Source organism: Pelophylax lessonae (genome assembly GCF_965119305.1).
Source record: "Pelophylax lessonae genome assembly, chromosome: 10".
NCBI classification, from domain to species: Eukaryota; Metazoa; Chordata; class Amphibia; order Anura; family Ranidae; genus Pelophylax; species Pelophylax lessonae.
Window position 1 is genome coordinate 97,490,273 of NC_138777.1, and position 20,976 is coordinate 97,511,248.

Here is a 20,976-nt window from a genome sequence, read left to right on the forward strand (position 1 = left end):
AGACGTGAAAGGGCTCTACCCATCCATCTTTCTAATGGGGGATCTACCCTTAATGCCTTCACTCAGCTTTCACAAGCATATTTTCATAATCTTTTCAAAAAGTTTGAGAACTGCTTACTCTTGTATGGATTTGCAATGACATTTAATACAGGTGTATCTTATTTTTTTACATAGTTACATAGTTACATAGTAGGTGAGGTTGAATAAAGACAATAGTCCATCCAGTTCAACCTGTGTAGGTGTGTGTGGCTGTAATCATCTAACATAGCCCTTAATGTTCTGATCCTTGAGATGTAAGTCTAAGAGTCTTTTGAAAGCCACCATACTACCCGCAGAAACCACCTCTTGTGGTAGAGAATTCCACAATCTTGTAGCCCTAACAGTAAAGAACCCCCACGTTGCCTGAGGTTAAAACGCTTCTTCTCTAATCGCATTGTATGTCCTCGAGTCCTCATGCAATTTTATACTTGCATCTGAACACTGTTCCTCTGAATGTGTATTGCATACACTTTCTAGCTTGCTGCAAAATTTCTATTACTGGTACAATGATGTTGCGTACTATATAATATTCCATTTTCTTTGTTCATGGATTCATATTTTATCTAATTATTACAAGTAACATTGTGTTATTTTTGTAAGCATTACTGGGCTTTGATCATCTATATTTCAGGTCAATGTCATTTTTACATGAAATGAGATATAGCAATCTAGCTTAAACCAAGTAAACTGTCAAAAACCTAACCTTATAAAGGGCAAAGCACAGACATCAAAACAACAGTTTATTACATTTTAACAATTATCTTGTTCCATAAAATTCCACTCCATTTTACAAATCTGGTGTTCTTCAGAATTCTTAGCAATGTGATATTACCTAGCTTTAACTAATTATTTAGAATATTTGCAGTGCTTCTTGGATTGAAATGTACTGGAGATAATATAAAGTCAAAAAGTCTAGGTAATTTGCATTACCTATGTTTATATATACATTTTATATGATATTTTGCAGGTTCTTGCTATCCATTCTGCCCTTTTATTTTCCCACAGTGATAACTGACCTATCTACACACAATACCTTGTGTAGACTGCAGAGGAGATAGGGCAGGAGCATGAATAATTTACTTTTGAAAGACGGTCCCTAGGGTTATCTCAATTAGCTGGGCCAAGGCCCAGCTTGATAAGCATCTGCAGGACAATTTTGAGGAATCCCTGGTCTAAAGAATCAAAGTTTGATGATTACATGTTCCTGGCATGTAGAGAATGGATCACACAGGCATTACACAAGGGAATGACATTGCAGTTTCAAATAATTCTACAAATAAAACTCTGGTAGGTTGTATACTATTTTTTTGCTGCACCTCAAGTCGATTCTCACACCCAGGAACAGCAATCGACCAGTTAAAAGACTGCTTCATAGGAGTACATATATTTGCATTCGATCTGTTCTTGCATCTTTACTAGTGATGGGTAATCAACTGATCACTACGAAGTTCTGGTATAGTTCACTCTGTACACTCGAGGATTTTTACATGGAATTGAAAGGGATCACATCTGTGCTAAGACTGGACCTCAGCAATGACTAGACTGAACCTTATAGATAACTGGCTGTAGTCATATTATTCATTTAGAGGAGAGTTTTGAATTTCGTAGGCCTGTGTAGAAGTTCATAAGGACACTATTAAAGTTTGTAATCACATAATGGTGCTATTTTCCCTCCTATTAGCTTACTGTTGAAAGAACAGACTTTAACCTCACATCACATACACCTGCCACGGGCTTAGGACATGGTAAGCTTAAATCACAGTGGTCTGAACTGAATGGAATTAACCTTCAGGGAATGGCATTTTATTTACTATGGGACACAGCTACTTAAAGCCCAATTCTGCGAAAACACTATCTTCCTCCCAATCCCCTAACCCATCTGCCAGGTGTTTTTTTCTTACCTGGTGAAGAAAATTATACTTACATGAGTCCCCCGATCCAGGTTCCTCTTTGATGGTATTATTGCCTGAAAGGACTACTAGTCCAGCTCCACAGATGCACCTGAAAATACCTGCCTTCCCTTGAGCCAAAATCAGTCCTCTTCTGTATCCTGAGAGGGTACCTCCCCTGGATAGCCAAAGAGAATTGTCCACATCCCCCAACAGTTTGGTGAACACTTAGAAGAAGGGCCCTAGCAGGTACACAAAGAAGCAGCCTTCCAGCCCTCTTGTAATTTCTAAAGTAAACATAGAGCAGGAGCTCTGGGAGGGGGAATTAGGGTCAGGAAGAGGGAGCCTACTATCAAAGTCAGTGAAGGGTAGTTTTTAAAGCTTATTTACTAAATGAAGTGCCCATAGCCCAGCCACAGCCAACCCCACTACTGCAGGCAGGTGACAGGTAGACCGCAAACAGGTCCCTGTGCCAACGACTCCTGACTTTTAGGTGTCAGTCCTTCTCCCTCCAGCTTCCTCTGCTGGGCCTAAATGCTGCTGTCATCAGTGCACAGTGGAGTGCGGGAGGCAGCACAGGTCAGGACAGAGGGTGGGAGCAGGAGCTGGCCAAATTAACTTTTCTAGTTAACTCGCAGGTGATTGGTTGCTAGGACATAGGATGGTCCCAAGCAACCAATGATCAACTTGTTAATGTGAAAATGAACTCTGCCAGCTCCCGCTCTCGACCTTTGCCCAGAACTGTGCTACCCACCACTCTCTCCTCTGTGTACACAGGTAGGACACTGCTTATGTGTAGGGGGTGATGTAAAGGAAGCAGAAGACACTGCTCTAGGACATTGCTATGGGAGGGGGGCAGAGGACACTGCTGGGGGGGGGAGGGGTGCCAGAGGTCACTGTATAAAGGGGAAAGGTGGGGGGAGGTGATGTGAAGGGGCAGAGGACGCTGCTATGGGAAGGGCCACCCCAATAGCAGTGTCCTCTACTGCTCTTCACATCACCCCTCACAGTAGTGTCCTCTGCTCCCTCTTTCCCCCAAAGCTGTGACTTCTGCCCCCCTTCCACCCCAGCAGTGTACCCTGCCCCCCTCTTCCCTCCCATAGACAGGTATTTTAGAAATCTGAATTCCTAGCAAGTGGCTGGAGATTTGGATTTTAATGTCCCCCCTACCCTGGCACTCTAAAGTGGCTCCCTAAGCAGCCTTATGCTGTCTTCCAGCATAAGGCTTCTTGGACAGCCACCTTAGGGCAACAGGGTAAGGGGGAGACAGTAAAATCTAAATCCCCAGCCATTTTCTGGGAATTCCGATTTTTAAAATACCTGTCTTCTGAGGATCCCCTTTATTTTCCTCCAGCAGCAGCTAAAAGCCAGCTTCTCTTATTCTCACTCCAACCAACATACAGCTGATGCAGGAGGAAAATACAGGAGATTGGTTCCAGTAAATGCCTCCTCTGCTGCCCCTCCTGTCCTTGTTCCTCTTTTTTCTTGCTTCCCGGCCTCCTGTGTGCCCCCCTATCCCCAAGCCCCCCAACAGGGCACTGTCCACTGCCCTAATAACAAAGTCCACTGCTCTACTGACACCATCCTCTGCTCTACTGACACCTCTACTGCCCTACTGACTGACACCATCCACTTTTAAGGTAGGCTAAGTTTTACAGTGACAACTTATTTTTCTAAGTTTTTCTTACTATTTAGTTAGGCCTTACTAGTTAATTTCTTAAAAAAAAAAATGTCACGAACCTCTGTGATTTTTGATCTCTTTCATGTTGTTCAGGTAGATCTCCGCCTCTCAAAGGTTGCCTATCCCTGATCTAGACTGTTCTGCCAAAAAAGGACCATACTGGGAAAGTGTTACATTAGAATCACTCTGTAACTTTCATTCTTTCCTGCCTGCAAATACTGTACCAATCTGCTGAGTAGTAAGAATCGATAAGTACATATCCCTGCCCCGTTCTTTCCCGGAAAGGGAGTAGCAATGTATAATAACTTCCAAGGCATACTCATTATGTCAAAACTTTCTGCTGCTACACATAAGGTCACAATGTCGCGTCAGAATGGTAGATATCAGCTTTCTTTCATTGTACCAAGTACATTGAGCAAACAACTTCTCCTCTTCAGAAACAAGCTAGTTAAGGTGAATAGTGTGTTATATTCCCAGGTCTCCTAGGCAAACAAGGGGTTACGGAGTGTTCTGGCTCTGCGGAGTTCTGGTTTACTCTCCATTCCCCTCCCCTTCTTTACCAGTGTGGGTAAACAGGTGATCTTGGGGCAAACAGCGATAGGAGACAGGTGTACACAGGACAGACACGCAAACAGCTAGTAACTACAACACTGAAATCTATAGAGCGTTGCATCGCTTAACCTTTTTTATGCCAAAGTCCTGGACACATTCCATTAACCTTTACGTTCCCTAATGTCCCTGATTTCGACTAGTTAATACGTTATAAGTCATAACTTGAAAGTGAATCTTGCTTTTCATAGCTGTAATCACATTATTTCATCCACATGTAGTTTGATCTATCACACTCTGTCATTTAAAGCTGAAGTTTAGGTATGATTTTTCTAGCATAGTTACATTTGTACAGCTGTGACCAATGCAAATCTCATATCTGACTGATTCCTGTGGAAGATGCAAATCACTGTAGTAGTCACCGCTACTACAATGATAGCAGCTGTCTTCCAGGTCCAGTGCAGAGTGGCTGCACCTCTGTATTGTAACCACAGAAGGGGACGCTTGCTCAGCACTGTCACCATTTAGAGAAAGCCTTGTATTTTTTTTAATAGTATGCAAGGCTTATTCTAATTGGACGTCATCATTCGCCTCTCCACCTTGTCCAATCAGAGAATGCCTTGTATCTAGTGAAAAAAAATGCAAGGTTATCTCGGTATGCTGAGAAAGCGACCCCCTGTGATTACCATTCAGAAGGGCAGCCACTTGACGCTGGACCTGGAAAGCTGCTATTATCACTGTAGTAGCCCTGTAGTGCCCTGTTTAAACAACAACGCTGGTGTGATGTGCAGTGCATTGCCAGGGCAATCTTTAATATTGACTGGACCCTGGGCAAATATTTTCTTGGGCCCTCTCAAATCCACTTATGAACTATCTGCAGGCAATGTGGGCTCAAGAGGTAGTTTCTTTCAGGCCCCACAACTATGACTGGGCCCAGGGCAGCTGCCCCTTTTGCCCTGTGTTAAAGATAGCTTTGTGCATTGCAGTGCAGAAAAATGCAGCATGTGCCAGCACTGTGTAGCATTTGCCAGCAGCGCAACGCACCGAAATGCAGTGCAGTGACATGAATTATGTGCCAGCACTTGACACTTCAAAAAAAGTTGAAAAACATTGTAGAAAAAAAACAAGTATTGCAATACGTTAAAAATGGGTATCAAACAGCTCCCTGCTGGTACTGACAAAACACTAGGCTAGTGTATACCTAGGCATTAGGTAGTACTGTCGCTGGCTTCAGACCACCACCAGCTGACCTAATCTACAATAGGTTTTTATTTTCTGTAATTGCACAGCAGTTTATAACCTTTTTCAATACAACTGATTAACCATTTTCACCTGGTTTTCCAAGCTAGGGAGGCTACTAATATGAAAATTACCCATTATTTTGGGCTACACTTCCACAACAGTTTATAGTTTGTGCCCTCTTTTAAAGAAAGCCTACAGTGAGAAAACACACGGGTTATCATTGTTGAACTCCTCTTTTGGAAATTCTAGTTGCCTGTGCCTGTTATTCCAAAGACTTCAGTACTTCCTAAGTCACTGACCCAGAGCAAGTATGCAGAATAGTATTTTGACTTTACTTTGATTTCACTAGGTACATACTTGGAACTCAAAACTTATACATTCTAGAACCAGCTACCATTTCAGAAGGCCATTACTGACAACTTCCATATTTCTGTTAGTACAAGTTTCTTTTGACCCCTTCCAACCCAGCCCCTTTTAATAGGGTTTGTATACACAGGGGACAGGAAGGATTGGCGATCATGTGACCACTGTGATTGACTGTCACAGTTGTCACATGACTGGGAGCCGGTCCAGCTGGTTATTGATCACTAGTGTGGGCCAAAAGCTGTCTTTGACAGCTCAGTCTCTGTGCTGGGAGCGTGCAGTAACCACATTCTAAGCATAGAAACACTGGTCACGTATATGTGCAGCATGTGGTTGTTAAAAGTGCACCCTTTTGCCACTGCACATATGTGTTACATGGGCAGCAACAAGTTAAAGTATAAGTTCACCTTAGGAACATGTTACATGTCCCACCCAATTTTAGAGGGGAACATATAACATGTTCCCAATGCTGCAGCCACAACCCTCTGCCCCCTCCCTGTGACAGCAGTATGAGGAGAAGTTCCCCATACTAGCTGCCGTTGTTTGAAAACAGCGGGGCCATGCGGGGCTCCGCCCACATGGCCGCATCTTTCATACACACAGCTCCGTGTGTCTGAATGAACTACAAGTTCCGACATCCCTTGCGGCTGTCGGCTTGTAGTTCTCAGTGAACTACCTCGGGGCTGTGGGGCGCTGTGGTAGTTTATTGAGTCTTCCGAGTCAGCTAGTATTGGCTTACCCATATGGGATGTATGGGTAAGCCGATACACTGATAGTGGGCAGGAGACCTGCATGGCATCAGCGGTCTGCTGATCGCTGGTGCAATGCTTTCTAGGCTCCTGCAACAAAAAATAATAAATGCTAATTTTTATTCCAGCATAAACATGTGCATTTATTATTTTTTTTAAAAAATGAACGTATCCTTTAAGATTGTAAAGAATCAGAGATGTGCTGTATTCATGCTCTGCCTCATCATGACATCATGACATATGAAACACAAGAAGCTTCACAGGTCAGATAAATATGAAACATTAATATTATGCTGTGTTCTATCCAGTTCTAGTCTCCTTTTCATGTATTTAGCTATTTCCACACTCAGCTCAGTTTTGAATGAGATATCTCAGGAGTGAAATGTAGTACTTGTAACGGAACCACCGACCCACACTTTACTTGTGGACTTCCGTCAGTATACGGCTTCCTCGCAGTCATGAACATAGATATCAAATCCTAGCTGCCCCCATAGAAAGCTAGCCAACAACTTAGCTTGTACAAGTTAAGAAACCTTCTCCTTTATTGAACAGTTTCACACTCAATTTATACACACATGATCAAATTACTACACACAGGTCAGGGGTTGCCTGACTATATTATCCTATGCAGATGAAATGGTATACAGAAATAGAATTACCATATCTAAAGAACAACCAACACAAACAGTATATTTCCACTCTGCAACTAATAGATGGCAGTGATTCAATCAACCTGAGCCAATTAAGTAGCAGATGGCCATGGGGCAGTAGGCAGGATTTTCTTAAGCTTACTTATAAATATTAAAAAAGACACCTTCAGACTTAAATTTGGAATGAAAGAGGCCGCGGCCGTTTATTATTTTACACATTAAAGATCGATAAATCTTTTAAACTTTAAATAACAGCAGTATAGAACAAACCCGGTCCCAACGACCCAGGTTGTCATAACTCAACTAAATACATTGACACATCCAACTTAAAATACAACAAACGTCCCCCTTCGACGTGACCGAAGGTGACCCTAAAATAACAAACTGACCGCGACAAACAAAAAGGGGGGGGGGGTGGGAGGGGAACCGCTGGGCTGTCTTCTTTCTTCGCTGCTTGACCGACGGAGTGACGTCTCCTCTGTGAGGGGATCCTTAAATGGGTCCTCTTGAACCCCTTCAGCCAATCAACTTTGAACTCTTCATAGGCGGGAGAAACCGGCTCAGACAGGTCAGGGGCTTATTCTCCCTAGATACTAAAGTAAGCTAACTAAAACCTATAGCCAATCAGCTTAACTTAAAAACTGACAGGCTCTAAACTGCCTGACAACTAAAACTCTGCCTATTCCTTCTCCTAAACTATCCTCACCTGCCACTACCCCATGAATAAAAGGGGCCATTCGTTCCCCTTTTCTCTTCATTCTAGAGCTCCTGCAATACAATACACAAACAATAGGTGTATATACAGAACCTATTGTAGATAACAGTTGAGTACATCAGCATATTCAACGATGTCTGGAAGACAGGTGGTTGAGCTGATGATATTAACATATCGTCTTTCTTTCATTCCCATAGACAGTGAGTACTGTCACAGTACTTTTCTCTTATCAGATGATTTGGTAAGAGATAGAGGCAAAGGAAAGCATCATGAGCAATCCATGCAATATGAATGCCATGGTGGTGCCCCACACACAATTATTAATGTAGCAACATGTATAGTGGGCACTCAAAGGGCTTCCAAAATCGAACAGGGAGGACTGTATAAGAACTTTAATGTACTGGTGTTTCAGTTTGTCACAGACCGACTTTCTCAAGGCCTTGAGAAGGGCAGGCTGTGACCTGCCAAAACATTGGTGCAATAAAGCTAATATAATGCCCTCTTTTTTCATTTGTAGAAGTCCTTTGAGTGCCTACTATACCTGTTGCCCTCTCTCTATTTCTATAAATCGTAGAACAATTTAAAAATATACATTGACCCAAATCCTCCTTTATGAACACAGTAGGGTCGATTTACTAAAGGCAAATAGGGTATTCAATTTTCAAGGGAAATTTCCCAAGAGCTTAGTGATCGTGGGGAAATGTCACAATGAATACCCAATCACGTGCAAGGAAAATTAAAAAAACAGCATTTTTGCTCGCCATTGATTAAGTGATGGAAGTCAGTTTCACCCCATTCACTAAGCTCTTAGGAAAACCCCCTAGCAAAGTATAACTTTCCCTGCAAAATTAACAGTCTATTAACTGTTAGTAAATCAACCGCACTGCGTCCTCCATAAAGTGTTTGACTTTTGCGAGTTGCTGTCAGTGAAGGATTGCTAAGAAAGCAGAGAAAACCCTGACGGAACCAGCAAGGTGTTACTTCATTGCTGCTACCCCAATGGCAAGTGAGATTTTGTATTTGTTCCAGCTAGTGAGCTAGTGAGGAATGGATGCTGTAGAAGCAGATGAGTGTTCTCTAAAGCAAGCCTGTTGCTGTCAGCGAGTGACATGAACCTTTGTTTAGACCTAAATGTCAAGTTAAAAAATGGAAGCTCCAGATGTGCATTAAATGGCGGCAAATTTGACTCAAACCTTTGGGCAGTGAATGTTCCTTGTAACTAGGGCAAATGGCCTAGCAGATGAACGAGCAGAGAATGAGAAATGAAAAATAGCGAAAACGTTCATTTGCTGCATTATAGTCCACCTCTTTAATCCTTTCTTTTCATGAGCTGGAAAACTTCTAAGAGGCATAACTGGTTGAATTATTCATTGTTTACCATCAGAGAAATAGGGTCATTTGTTTCCAGCTGAATATTTGAAAATCAGTGGCCGTATGAGAGTTAAATTCACTCTTTGAAGGAAAGTTTAAATGACAGTCACCAGAGTTTGGGATTAGAAAAGGGTTATAGGATATTCTGAGCAAAGAAAGTGAATGGTCTGCAGCATGCAGAGGAAGAGATGTGAATTCTCTGCGGCCTTTGAAGCTCGGTGAGCAAAGACTCATCAACTCCAAGCACAAACTAAAGGGCTCTTTTCCACCTGCTGGCTGAAAAAGATAACCTGGTGCTCCAGACAGCACAGTCTGACAAGGGGTTAAATAAGGAAGGGTTAAGTAATGCTCTGTTTCACACAATGACACAGTTCTGCCAGAGCATATCTTGTTTTACATGACAACCCATGTCAGCTACAATAAGAGACGCAGAGCCAGGGAGAGGGACAGTCACTCTGTCACCCAATAGAGGGAGGAATTTTCTCAGCTGCTTATGACTGTTGGAAAGGACCTAGTTTCCTATTTACTGTGTCACTGTCGTTCAGAATCAATGCATCACCAGATTTCCAGCCATCACCACCTTCTGTCTGCAATGCCCTGTTGTAGGAAGCACTAGTGTCAGTAACCCTGCCATGCGAAAGTCACATTCCTGGATTTCTGTTCTGTATATCTCAATATTGCCGTGTCCTCAGCCTGTGCCAAAAGGGTTAATCCATTTCTCTTGCCACACAAACTCTATCTATAACTTATTAATGAAGATTTCAGTTCATATCAGCCTTCGCTTAGCTGCACCGTGTAATAATGCTGTTCTTTTCAGATGTTATATGCTAAGCAGAGACTTAACACACTTCCCAGCACTCCTTTAGAGCACTCGGCCATGCAACAGCTACACTGACATCCTAATGGTTTTTTTCATTATTCAAGGCCAAGCAACCCAGAGCAATGGTTTTACAAATAACCATACAGTCGTGTGTGTGTGTGTGTGTGTAGGGGGGGATGCAAATGCAAGGGTACAGTGCAAAATAACAACATTTTATGTCAAACTGGTAGTATATACGTGGCATTAATATTCTTTATTTAACCACTTTACCCCCGGAGGATTTTGCTGTCTTACGTCCAGGCCACTTTTTGCGATTCGGCGCTGTGCGACTTTAACTGACAATTGCACGGTTGTGCGACGCCGTACCCAAACGAAATTTACGTCCTTTTTTTCCCACAAACAGAGCTTTCTTTTGGTAGTATTTGATCACCTGTGCGATTTTTACTTTTTGCGCTATAAACAAAAAAAGAGCGTTTATTTTGAAAAAATAACAATATTTTTAACATTTTTTTATATGAAATTCCCCCCAAAAAAGATGTAAAAACCAATTTTTTTTTACATTTTTGGCTAATTTGTTTTCTGCTACCCATGTTTGGTAAAAAAAATCACAATAAGCGTATTTTGATTGGTTTGCGCAAAAGTTATTGCGTTTACTAACAAAGGGAAAGATTTCTTTTTTTGTCATTTTTGGTGGGTTTTTTTCTAACACGTAATGGCGGCGATCTGCGATTTTTTTGCGGTACTGCGACATTGCGGCGGACAGATCGGACCCTTGACTGACATTTTTGACACTTTTGGGGGTACCAGTGACATTACTGCAGTAATCAGTGCTATAAATATGCACTGTTACTGTAAAAATGACACTGGCAGGGAAGGGGTTAATTTTATTGGAGAGGGAGGGGTTAATGCATGCCTGGTGCTTACTGACGTGTGGGGGGGAGGTGACTATGTGACAGAAGGACAGATCGGATGTCCAGCTATGCTGAACACTCCGATCTGTCACTCCCTGTCACTTGGGAGATCCGCCCGCTTGTGTTTACACAGGCGGGCGGATCTCCACACTAGATCCCCGACGATCGGGGATGAGCGGCGGCGATCGCCGCTGCTCTTCCCCTGGCCCGACTCCCGCTGTGACCGAAAACAGCGGGAGTGAGCCTCCGGCGGTGCGCAAGCGCCGCCCAGAAGGGGGAGTGTCTGACGACGTAGTACTACGTCGTCAGACGATAACGAGCCACTCTGCCGCAGTAATATTACTGTGGGCGGAGGTAAAGTGGACATGCAAAGCCATCTGTTGTATAATTGTTCTTTTGTATGACAAAAGTGATGCTTTTTTTTGATATACAACGTATGATGCTCTGAAAAAGATTATATTTGATTTCAGCTCACACAACATATTTTTCCTGGGTTTAAATTGGAAATTCTATGAAGCTGATCCTCTTTGTGTATGGTCGTATGTTCTGTACTCATTCATTTGAATTATATTTTTTTAGCAGTTTTTAAGTGGATAATGCCCCTTTCTTAAACTGATTTGCAGCAAATCTGATGACAGGATATGTGACGGGAGTCACTTTGGCTGGTGGGCTTGTGGAACCCAGATTACTTTAGAGAGGGTGGGAAGCTCATTGTCCAGCTTCCCCGGCCCCTCCTATGTGTAAGTCACCCTGTGTCTAATAAGGGCACAGGGTGACCAAGAACCCCAGTTGGGTCTGCACTAACCAGACTCACTGTACAACCACACCGGACTCAGCATTTCGTATTACCCTGGTTATCCTGGGTTCTATTGTGTGGTTCGTGTTGAAAGAGTGAGGAGCTCTTTCACTTGGGACAATAATATTTCTGAACAGTGTCCCTCAGGAAATATATGAAGATGAACAGTTTGACTTTTCAGATTGCTAGAATATTGCAGGAGTGTGTCATAGACCCTTGCCAGATAGTGAGGTGGGGTTTGTTATTGTTAAGTACCTGTATCCCATTGTTCTATTGTTTCTGTCTGCTTTAAGATCTTTTTATTATGGGATGAATATGTGTATGTGGATTGGCTGCTAAGTGGGGGGGTTGTCCCACAGTGTATATCTCTTTGTGCCTGTGTTTAAAAACAGTTCTTATCCTGGGAGAAAGTTCCTTAATTTGTACAAGCTATGTTGGGGGCGGCTAGGATTTGATATCTATGATAAAAAAAGGGAGGTAGATGGCGCTGCCTATAAAAACAATATATGTAATAAATATGGCTCTAATTGTAAGATGTTCTATGAACTTAAAATATATATAAAGTGAACATGTGCCAAACCAGGGAAAAAAAACCCTGAAAGTGACCAAGTGATACAAATTCCTTAGAGGAGGCAAACCCCCTGGACTAAGTTGATTAAATGAAAAGGAAGCCCCAGTCCTAGAGCTCCGTGTTTATGAAAAAATTATGGTGTAAATATACATCAAGTGAACAGTGTTTTATGGATTAAAGTGCAGTTGTGATAAAGTAACCCCATACAAGGTATATCATAGGTAAAGGTACTAAAATAGGAATCCAATACAACGTGAAGAACAAAAATTGATATTGCGTATCATGCGATTCTCAAAATCGCATATACATCAACGCTACAAAAGTGCTAAACTAGTGCAGAAAGTGGCAATGTGCTCAATATAAAAACACCAAATGTATAAATATACTAAAAATATTAAAATAAATTGTGTAATAAACTTACAAAAGTGTTGAACACAGGTGTCTGGGACCTATGTTCTTAGGTCCCAGACACCTGTGTTCAACACTTTTGCACACGGGAATCTGGATTAATGCTTGGCTGGGGCTGGGTCGCTGGGCAGGTGGGGCCCCCTGGGCAAGTGGGGCCCCCGGTCAACTGCCCAGCATGCCCATTTGGTAAGATGGCCCTGCATAACAGAGTAATAACAGACTGAGGAGCTAATGCAGTTGTAGCTGGGCGCCGGCGGCTGTGTGATCTCCTGCCTTCCTGCTTGCCCTCCCCTCTTCCCCAACAATAAACAGTAAGCAGCTGTCTGTCTGTGCTGCTGGACAAGGGAGCTGTGTTATAGAGTGTATCATATTAACGGTTAAGTCACACAGGTGTGAACCGGCTCCTACCTATACCTGGGTGTATCAGTGGGGACTGAGCAGCTTTAGGAGCCATGGTAGAACAGCATCATCACCCGTGGCTCCTGTGGAGGTAAGCCCTACACAATTTAAGTAGAACTCCAGGATTCCCCCCCCCCCCCCCTTACCGCCACCTGCCTCCCCCAGCCCCTGAACCAACCTGCCCTCCGTACTTTTTAAAAAAAAATCCCTACATATACCATTTTTTTATGCCTTCTTGCTTGTCCTGTGATATGACCCCAATTTTTTTTCCTCCTTCCAGCAGCAGCAACGGCGGCACAGGCATTGACTTGAACTTGAATTGACTTGACTGCATTCATTGGTATTTTCTTCTGCAAGGAGATCAATTTTAAGGGCAGACTTGTCAAACTCTGTGATGAAGCAATGTTTTAACTACAATATTTAATTTTATCAGTGTTCAAAAGCAAAATTCTGCAGGGAAGAATAGAATAGTCTGAAACATCAATCAGTTAAAATGGTTGAAGTACCCAAAAAGTTCTATGCGGGTCCGCACATGGCCCTAAAACCACAAGTTTAAAATGCTGCATTATGCCGGCTATAGACTATTCGAATCTCGGCCTTTTTAGCAGGAACTGACCGAGATTCAAACGTGTGTGGGCAGGCTGAATGTACCAAGTTGATCGATCGACTTGGGTACAACCAGCCTGCCGGATTCACTTGTGATTATCGCTAGCGGCTGCTATAGCTGCTAGTAATAATCACTGTCTTCTCTTTTCGGGGACAGCTTCCCCCTCCCTCCTCTGCCCCCCCCCCCCCATCAGGAACAGACAATTGCTCAGCAGGAGGCATTCCCCTGTCAGCACTGTCTGTGTTGATGGGGGAATTATGCAAACTTCTTTCCTGCAAAAAAGTACATTTCTTTTTTCATACCAATCAAACTAAATTCAAAATGAAAAACAAATCCACAGAACGAAAACAAATGTGAATAAGCTCATAAGGACCGCAGAGATTTTCTGTTGAACCTTCACTGTTATGTATTCATTTTGCAGGGGTGGCAGCTGCCAGCTTGTGACAACTTCTCTTAGATGCTCATACTGGGTGAGAGAAAGACCTGATCATTCTCAGATAAACAGCAACCCTTGTCTGGATATTGTAAGCTGTAAGTCACATGACTGAAATTTATGTACTCTTCAGAGAGAGACCAAGAAGTTGATTTACTAAAGGCAAATAGGCTGTTCACTTTGCAAGGGAAGTTGCACTCTGCAAGGGAGTTTATCCCAGAGCTTAGTGAATGTAGTGCAATTTCACTTTGAAAAGAATACCCAATCATGTGCAACGAAAATGTAAAAAAAAAAACATAATTTTTGCTTGCACATAATTGGATGATTGAAGTCAGCAGAGCTTCATCCCACTCACTAATTTCTGAGGGAAATTCCTATGCAAACTACAACTTCCTTTGTAAATTAAACAGCTATTTGCCTTAAGTAACTCAACCCACAAATGTCTAATTTAGAAAGAAAAACTATGGTGTTTTTACAGCGGGTGAAATAAGTATTGAACACGTCACCATTTTTCTAGATAAATAATTTACTAAAGGTGCTATTGACAAGAAAGTTTCACCACATGTCGGTAACAGCCCATGCAATCCATACATACAAGAAAACCAAAACAAATAAGTTCAGAAAGTTATGTGTGATATAATGGAATGACACAGAGAAAAAGTATTGTACACATGAAAAAAGAGAGGTGCAAAAAGGCATGGCAAGCCAAGACACCAGCTGAAATATATCAGTAATTAGAAAGCAATTCCGCCCCTTATCAGTGCAAAATAATATCAGCTGGTTCAGTCTCAACTGATGGTCTTGAAGAAGGTATCTCATTACCAAAGTGTCACACAAAAAAACATCTCATGATGGGTAAAAGCAAAGGGCTCTCTCAAGACCTTTGCAACCTTATTGTTGCAAATCATACTGATGGCATTGGTTACAGAAGGATTTCTAAACTTCTGAATGTTCCAGTGAGCACTGTTGGGACCATAATCTGAAAGTGGAAAGAAGATCATTTTACTATAAACCAGCCACGACCAGGTGCTCCTTGCAAGATTTGTGACAGAGGAGTGAAAATAATTATCAGAAGAGTTGTCCAAGAGCCAAGGACCACTTTCGAGAGCTTCAGAAAGACCTGGAATTAGCAGGTACAATTGTTTTAAAGAACACAATAGGTAATGCACTTAACCGCCATGGCTTGTATGAACGCTCACCACACAAGCTTCCATTGCTGAAGAAAAAAACATGTTAAAGGTCATTTAAAGTTTGATGCACAATATTTAGGCAAGCCTATGAAATATTGGGAGAATATGGTCTGACCAGATGAGACCAAAATTAAACTTTTTGGCCATAACACACACCATGTTTGGAGGTAAATTGGCATATCACCCAAAAACACCATACCAGAAGTGAAGTTTGGAGGTGGGAACATCATGGTGTAGGGCTGTTTTTCAGCATACAGTACTGGCAAACTTCTTGTCATTGAAGAAAGGATGCATAGAACAATGTACCAAGACATTCTTAATAAAATTCTGCTGCCATCTACTAGGATGATGAAGATGAAACGAGGGTGGACATTTCTGCAAAACAATGATCCCAAACACAAAGCCAAGGAAACTCTCAACTGGTTTCAAAGAAAGAAAATAATGCTGCTAGAATGGCCCAGCCAATCACCTGACTTGAATCCAATAGAAAATCTATGGAAAGAACTAAAGATCAGAGTTCATAGAAGAGGCCCACGGAACCTTCAAGATTTAAAGACTATTTGTGTGGAAGAATGGGCCAAAATCACACCTCGGCAATGCATGTGACTAGTTTCTCCATACAAGAGGTGTTTTGAAGTTGTCATTACCAACCAAGGATTTTGGATGAAGTATTAAATACATTTCAGTTAACACGTTGAATACTTTTTCAATGTGTCATTCCATTTTTTTTACACACAACTTAACCCCCTTAGCGGTAATCCCGAGCGTGACTCGGGGTTGATTTTTCATATCAGGATCGGTAACCCCGAGTAACGCTCGGGGTGGATTGCAGAGAGCGCAGCGGTGTTCTCTTACCTTATCCTGGCGATCCAGCGATGATCTCTCATTGCTGTGACCGCCAGCCGAGAGTCCCGCCGCTCCTCCGTCCCTCCGTCGGTGTGATGACTTCCTAGTTCCGTTCCCTGCAGCAGCAATGCTGCATGGGAGCGGAACTAGGGAGGGAAATTCAAAAGAAAAAAAAAAAACGTTGCACAAAACACATTTTATATTATATATATATATGCATATATATATATATATATATATATATATATATATATATATATATATATATATATGTATATATATATATATATATGCACACACACATATATCTATATATAATATATAATGCATGAATTATAATCTAATCAATAATATAATTTTATTATATATATTATATATTAAATAATAAAATAATATTATTGATTCGATTATAATTCATGCGTTTGTGTTTCAAATTTATCACATCTGGGATGTCTACTAGACTCTTGTTTTGGTCAGGTTTAAGTCAGTAATTACTAAGAATTGTAGGCCTATAATGCATAACGCCAAATTTCCATGAAAACAATTGTACCGCTTTTGGTATGTAATTCCTGACATAATCATACCGCCAGGGAGGTTAATTTCTGAACTTATTTGTTTTGTTTTTTTTGTATATATGGACTGCATGGTTTTCTCCCAATATGTGGTGAAAGAACAGCACCTTTAGAAATATATTTGCCTAGAAAAATGGTGATGTGTTCAATACTTATTTTACCCGCTGTATATAAAAACAATTGTATTGGTAATGGTAAGGATTATATCTTTCTAAACATATTGCCAACAGTGTTTGATTCTCTACTGTGCAGTAATATACTATTTCCTAATAATACTTTAGTCTGCCAATCAAGATAGCATTGAATCTGTGGCCTGAAATGGATTGTACTAGGTTCTTTATGTCATCAAAGACACATCAAAATGTAAATGTAGTTTATATGGCACAAAGCTGTTTCTATTTATTTTCGCTGTGCTTCAATTACAAGAGATATAGTTATGTCCAGCTGTGGTTTGCTGTCAGATGAAAAGTCATTTGAGAGAGCTGAAAGTTTTGATTGACTGGCTGTTGTACTCCAGTGTGATTGTGAGTACAGAGATAAGCCCAATGCAGCAGTTCCCAGCCAATGAGATGCTTGTATGTCATATTCAAAGGGTGGTGTGAATCAGGCTAAAGAAAAATTCTATACTCTATTTGTTTTAATCAAAAAAATGGATACCGTGAAATGTATGCCATCATCCCCAAGAAACTAGAACAAAAAACAAGGGGTAGTAGGGGCCAAGAGAGGACCCAAGACAGCGGGACTATACCGGCATAACTGGTGGTTGCAGGAATACAAAATACAACACTCATATATGTATAAAAAATATATTAATTTTATTACAAAAGAATAAAAAACATGACAACAAGACATACAGTACATAACATACATGTACTGTATGTCTTGTTGTCATGTTTTTTATTCTTTTGTAATAAAATTAATATATTTTTTATACATATATGAGTGTTGTATTTGTATTCCTGCAACCACCAGTTATGCCGGTATAGTCCCGCTGTCTTGGGTCCTCTCTTGGCCCCTACTACCCCTTGTTTTTTGTTCTATTTGTTTTAACGTCCAAAACTACAGTGGAGGACCAAGTGCAGCTTTGATAAATATACACCGATCAGCCATAACGTTATGACCACTAAAAGGTTAGGTAAATAACATTTATTATCTCGCTACAATAGCATATGAATGTAGGTGGGATATACAGTATTAGGCAGCAAGTAAACAAACCTAAAGGTGATGTGTTGAAAGCAGAAAAAATGGGCACCGCAGTTTGTAGCCACAGACCGGTTAGGGTGTCTATGCTGGAGTGTGTCCACAGTCAAAAGGGCTTACAATAGGCATGTGAGCATCAGAATCGGACCACGGAGCAATGGAAGAAGGTGTCCTGATCTGATGAAGCACATTTTGCTTTACATCAAGTGGAAGTCAGGGGGCTTGTGCGTTGCTTACCTGGGAAAAAGATGGCACCAGGATGCAGTATGAGAAGAAGGCAAGTCTGCAGAGGCAGTGTGATGCTTGGGGCAATGTTCTGCTGGGAAGCCTTGGATCTTACCATTCACTTGGATATCATTTGACATGTACAACCTACCTAAACATTGCTGGTAACTCCCTTTGTAGCACCCTCCTAGGTAGGTGCTAGGAAAACCATAAAGGGTCCTGTCTGCTTATCAGGGAGGCCTGATTGTTCAGCTAGGCTGTCATGTGTTTCCAGGTGTGCCTGTTGAGCATGGGAAGTCTCCCCACTATGTCCAATGAGGGCTCTTATTGGACAGTGGAGGAAACATGACCAATAGCACACCAGGGCTTGTATCTATCCGAGAGGGCAGAGTCTGCCGCAATGCATCCTGGGATGGGGTATACATCTGAGGGGGACACATGGCAGAGCGTCTTTGGTGGGAAGAGGACAGAAGGATGAGCTGAGCTGCAGAGAGGGTTCTGGTGTGCTGTGGACCGAGTGGAGCTGCTGGGTAGAGGTTTCCAGGAAAGCAGTGTCGTAAGTACTGAAAACTGCCCAGGGCTGCCTAGGATAGGGGACCACTCCAGAAGGTCAGAGGGATCCGGGAGCCAGCTAACCAGTAGAGAAGGCTTAGAAAAGGGGGTACCAGTGTCTAAGTCCTGAGGATAAGTGTGTGAGAGAGGGTGTAGGTGCGGGCCCTGAAGCGTACAAGTGTTCAGCAGTGCAGCAGTGATAAAGTAGCTACCTCAGAAAGGAGTGCCAAAGGGAGCTTCAAAAGGACTTTGAGTCACAAGGAGGTGATCGGAAGTCAGTTCAGTGTTAACAGGCAGCAGGCCAGCGTTAACCAGTGTTAACCGGTGTTGACCGGCATCAAGCCAGCATCAAGTCAGCGCCAACAAGCATTTTTCAGTTGTCCCCAGCAAATTGTGCATAGTTGAGCCAAAGGAGTATCCATCTCATCCCTTCTCCTAGCCAAGTTCTCAATAAATATAAAAACCCAAAGATACTGGATTGGTCATTGTCTCAGTGCTCATACTTGGAGAACATACTTAAATGTGCTGTTTTTGTTAGCGGTAACCCAGGCGGACCCATATCCAGCAAAATGGCTGGGAATCTTGCTACACCTTCGAGGAAATTAAGGGGTTACCCTTCCTAATACTCCTGAACATAAGGTGCAGTTGTGTTGATAGCGAGGTCTGACAAAACCCAAACTGTGCGTAGAGAATGGAGGAGCAGTACTGAACATGGTGTTACCTCATTTTCCCCAAAAGTCACAAGTCACCCAGTAACAAAAACAGTAGGATTTAAGAGCCGGTTCACACTGGGGCGACTTGTCAGGGTCGCCTGCCATAGAGTAGCACAGGACCCGTTCTAATAGGAGCGACACAAGTCGCTCCGACTTAGAAAAAGGGTCCTGAGCTACTTTGGAGCGACCTGGAGCGACCTACATTGACTTCAATGATATGAAGCCCGTGCATGCCGCTCCGAGGTTGCGGTGCAAGCTGCGCACCGCTACTTCACAGGTCACCCGGCTAAGTTGGGTCGCCTGTATGTGAACCGGCACTAAATATCATATTTATGCTTAGCAGCTACAGTATGCTTAAGCCAGTTTAAAGTACAACTTAAGGCAAAACTTTTTTTTTTCATTTTGGATAGAGTGGAGAGGGATTAGAATACCTGTTGTTCTTAATTGCTTTCTGTGCCCTCGCTAGGGAGATTCCCCTTCTCTATGTGTCCTGTTTACCATTATCATTCATATCACTTCATATTCCTGATAGGTGCCTGCTGTACCGTGTACTTGCATGAGAAAGTATTCTGTTCTCTTTGTATGCTTCCTTTGTGTGAAATCTCTGGTGTTGCTGCCAGTCCCTCTGCTTTCTATTACAAACTGACCACACTAAGCAGAAGAGCACAGTGTGGTCAGTTCTCTAGCTGTGCTGGGAACTCCGTGCACTCTCTTTAAATGATCAGGCTTGTCCCAACACGCCCCCCCTGCACAGCCATTTACTGGGAAGCTCAATGTGCTTCTGCTTCTCCTCTCTCCAGATTTTATGCGGCTGGGAACAGAGGGAATGTGATTACTTATACAAAATGGAACAAAATGTATTTTTAATGTTTTTTTTATATCTATACACAAATGTTTTGCCTTTCATTTGCATTTTAAACTCAATGGGTTGTTTTATCTTTTACAATCACTTTAAGTTTGAAACAAAGCTGTCTCCACCCTTACATCCAATTCACATATATGCGATGACAGACATCGCATGTGATTTGCCGCTCACTGTTCTGAAAATCACATGTGCGATGCAAATTCAGCCATACAGATCGTATTATTATTATACAGGATTATATAGCGCCAATATATTGTAAAGCAGTTACAATACAATTCAATACAGGAGGAATTGTATGGCTGAATTCGCATCGGATTCGGACACAACTTGCACAGGACCCTTTTTTGGGTCCGCACCAGAATCGGATCTCATGGGTGTTCACACCTATGCGATCAAATCCATGTCCAAACTGACAGTTCGCACTGCGATATACGAACTGATCTGGGGGTGTCGTTAACTTTGTATTGACACCCCCAGCAATTTGCATATGGCAGTGTGAATTGCCTGTAAGTTGAATGCGATGCCGGAACTCGCAGTGGATTTGCAAAGTTCCCGCATTACATATGTGTGACCTGGGATTGAAGCTGATCAAACAGTATTTGTTTACCTGCACAATGCAC

The 20,976-nt window shown here is 42.1% G+C and overlaps 1 protein-coding gene across 6 annotated transcripts in view; it reads right to left on the reverse strand.

The window, feature by feature from the left end:
• CHRM1 (cholinergic receptor muscarinic 1) overlaps positions 1-20,976 on the reverse strand; it is a 389,308-nt gene that overhangs the window by 11,998 nt on the left and 356,334 nt on the right. The window lies entirely within an intron of this gene.